Source organism: Myotis myotis, unplaced genomic scaffold (assembly GCF_014108235.1).
Source record: "Myotis myotis isolate mMyoMyo1 unplaced genomic scaffold, mMyoMyo1.p scaffold_m19_p_2, whole genome shotgun sequence".
Taxonomy (NCBI): Eukaryota; Metazoa; Chordata; class Mammalia; order Chiroptera; family Vespertilionidae; genus Myotis; species Myotis myotis.
The window spans coordinates 50,491,004-50,494,847 of record NW_023416324.1 but is presented as its reverse complement, the minus strand read 5'-3'; the positions used below and the strand labels follow the sequence as shown (position 1 = coordinate 50,494,847).

The following is a 3,844-nucleotide window of genomic DNA, read 5'->3' as shown; positions in this document are numbered from 1 at the left end:
AGGAAGCAGCCAATCAATAATTCTCTCTCAGCATTTATGTTTTTATCTCTCTCTCCCTCTCCCTACCTCTCTGAAATCAATAAAGATATATTTTTAAAAATTTATTGTAGCAAAAATTTGGTTACCAGAGGGAATGGGGTGTGGCAGGTAGTAAAGAATAAAAGGGGCCAAATATATGGAGATAGAAGATGATTTGACTTTGGGTGGTGGGCACACAATGCAGTATGAAGATCAAGTATCATAGAAATGTACACTTGGAACCTATTTGACTCTATTGACCAATGTCACCCCAATAAATTTAATAAAAAAAGAAGTAAAAATATTGTAAACCTCCTGGCAATGGGTAAGGAAACACCTGATTGGTGGTGTTGCTCTTATATCAGTCAGGGGCAAAGCAGACGTACAGTCCTTAGTTCATCCTAGCTTGATGCCCGTGTCGGTGGCCAGAGCTGTTTCATGCCTAAGGCACATAAAAATATATATTGTTGAGAAGGTACTGCAAATAAAGTCAAAATAATTATATGTTAGATTTAGAAAAATTCATAATGTGGAATAATGACAAAAAAAAGGCTAATATCTCCAGAGGTCCTCAAACTTTTTAAACAGTGGTCCAGTTCACTGTCCCTCAGACCGTTGGAGGGCCAGACTATAGTTTAAAAAAAAACTATGAACAAATTCCTATGCACACTGCACATATCTTATGTTGAAGTAAAAAAACAAAACAGGAACAAATACAATATTTGTGTTTACATGTGGCCCGCGGGCCGTAGTTTGAGGACCCCTGATCTATACTATAAAAAACTGCTTCAAAATGTTAAGAAATGGCAAAAATCCAAAAGGCAATTTGACAATTCCATTGAATATACAATTACAAATGGTCAAGAATATGACAAGATACTAAAATTCATTATTACTAATGGAAATGTAAAGCATAATAACAAGGCCCATGCACCTGACTGCTGAACATTGCAAAGAGCAGTGATACCTATTGCTGGGCACAATGAAGAGAGGAGGAGGTAGGAGGATGTCATGTGTAGATAGAAATGGGAGCTGAAACCATTTTGCTGGAGAACAATTTGTAAAAATGTGCTAAAATCTTCTATTTAGCTACCATATAATTCAGACCTGCTACTTGAACTGAGTGTTGTAGATAAGGAATCTTAGTCCATATATTCAAGAATGCTTAGTTCCGCATTATTTTCAGAGGTTAAATAGTTTGAAATAAAATAAATTTCCATTAACATGCCAATAGTTTAATATCCCATATTAATACCAGAAACTACTAGGTAGTCATCCAAGAAGATGAATTAGTGTGACTTGAAAAAATGTTCAGAGAAGGACTGTGAAATGAAAAGAGCAAGACAAAGAGAAATATCTATATCATATCTCATTGTTATTAAAAATAACAGAAACTCCATTTTAAGGGTGCATTTACATCAGTATATCACTCTGTGAAAAACTATTAAAGGCTACACGGTAGGTTCAATGAAACAGAACTTAGAAGCAGCCTCATACATATGGAAAATCATGTTATAGAACATAATTACTGATGTGTTGAGAAAGGAAGGATAATTCAATAAGTGGTGCTGAGACAACTGGCTATACATATGGAAAAAATTAGATTACTGCCTTATGATTATCTATAAAAAAATTTTATGTTGATTTAAAAGCTAAATATAAAAAAACCAAATCTTTAAATATTTAAAAGAACATGTAGGCAAATATGTTCATGATATCAGAGAAAAAAGAATTTTTTTTAAACAAAACACAAAAAAGCACAAAAGATAGAGGAAAGGATAAATTTAAATTAACTTCTGTATATCAAGAGACATATACAAAATAAAAATATAAGCCACAACTGGGAGAATATGTTTGCAATGGAAATTACCATCAAAGAATTATTACCTAGAATATATAAAGAACAAATAATAATCAAAAAGAAAAAAATCAGCAAAACATAATAATAATAACAGGGACTTTATAAAGCTGCTTAAGTAGCAAATAATCAAAATAGATTATCAACATTTCCATCAATCAAGGGAATGCAAATTAAAGCCATGGTTATTGTTTCACAGTTATAAAATGACAAATATTTTAAAAGCTGATAAGCTGAAGAGCTGACAAGGATATGAGAATAGTAGCACACTTACACAGTGACTCATATCTAAATAAGTTGCAGATCTATTCACTAAGACTCAACAGTTCCCATTAGATATATGCCCTAGATAGACCCTCATAAGCAGGTATGAGGAGACATGTATAAGAACATTGGGACAGGGGTTGACTAGTACTTCACTAAACCTATATCCTCCTTTTCCTTGGCATACAGTTAGACTAAATTTCCTCACCTCCTCCTCATCAGATGTGACCCTGCAAATAAACTCTAGTAAATAATAAGTGAGGATTTACTGTGTAGCACTTCCAGACCTGCCTGATAAAAATACAGACAGCCATACATAATCCCCATGCTCTTTCCTGTCCCACTAGCTTGAACCAAACAAGCAGAGACTTTGAGAACTATATGATGAAAATATTGGAGGAGAACCAAGATGGCAGCATAGGTTAACACCGGAGTTTGCTGCCTTGAACAACTACTTCAAAAGTGAAACTAAAAGACGGAACGGACATCACCCAGAACCACAGGAACACTGGCTGAGTGGAAGTCCTACAACTAGGAGGAAAGAGAAACGCATACGGACACTCAGAGGAGGCGCAGTGCTGAAGTCAAATTCTGAGGTGCGGAGTGCGTGAAGCGGGCTGGCGGCGGAGTGCGCAGTTGGCGTTTTCAATCGGGAGGGAGTTGCAGACTCTGAGTTCCAGATCCAGGCGAGTCTTTAGGGACCCAGACTCAAACGGGAGAAGCGGGACTGTCTGGCTTCGGTCAGAGCGAGTGCAGCTTTCTCTCTGAGGTTTGCAGTGGGTGCTGGGACTCAGAGAGGCAGAGCCCCTGGGGACAGGACTGAGAGCCGCCATAACTGCTCTCTCCGGCCCACCCTGTTGATCCTGTGCAACCCGCCCCGCCCAAGCCCTGCATAGAGGCATTTGCCGGATCGCCTCAGGCAAAGGCTAGATTAGCACCTCCCTAGAGGACAGAAGTTCTCTCACTGCTGACACAGCTGATTCTCACAGCCACTTGGCCTGGAGGTCAAACCCTCCCTGGTATTAGCTACAACAATCAAGGCTTAACTACAATACTGCGCACAAAGACCACTACGGGGTGCACCAAGAAAGCATAACAAAATGCGGAGACAAAGAAACAGGACAAAATTGTCAATGGAAGATATAGAGTTCAGAACCACACTTTTAAGGTCTCTCAAGAACTGTTTAGAAGCCGCCGATAAACAATGAGATCTACAAGAAAACTAATGAGACCCTCGATGTTATGATGGGGAACCAACTAGAAATTAAGCATACACCAACTGAAATAAAGAATACTATACAGACTCCCAACAGCAGACCAGAGGAGCGCAAGAATCAAGTCAATGATTTGAAATGCGAGGAAGCAAAAAACACCCAACCGGAGGGGCGGAATGAAAAAAGAATCCAAAAATGCGAGGATAGTGTAAGGAGCCTCTGGGACAGCTTCAAGCGTACCAACATCAGAATTATAGGGGTGCCAGAAGATGAGAGAGAGCAAGATATTGAAAACCTATTTGAAGAAATAATGACAGAAAACTTCCCCCACCTGGTGAAAGAAATGTACTTACAGGTCCAAGAAGCGCGGAGAACCCCAAACAAAAGGAATCCAAAGAGGACCACACCAAGACACATCATAATTAAAATGCCAAGAGCAAAAGACAAAGAGAGAATCTTAAAAGCAGCAAGAGAAAGAAACTCAGTTACC

The 3,844-nt window shown here is 38.6% G+C and overlaps 1 pseudogene; it reads left to right on the top strand.

Annotated features, from left to right (window-relative positions):
- The first annotated feature begins 328 nt into the window (after positions 1-328).
- On the top strand, positions 329-473 carry LOC118678026 (annotated as a pseudogene).
- The last annotated feature ends 3,371 nt before the right edge of the window (positions 474-3,844 follow it).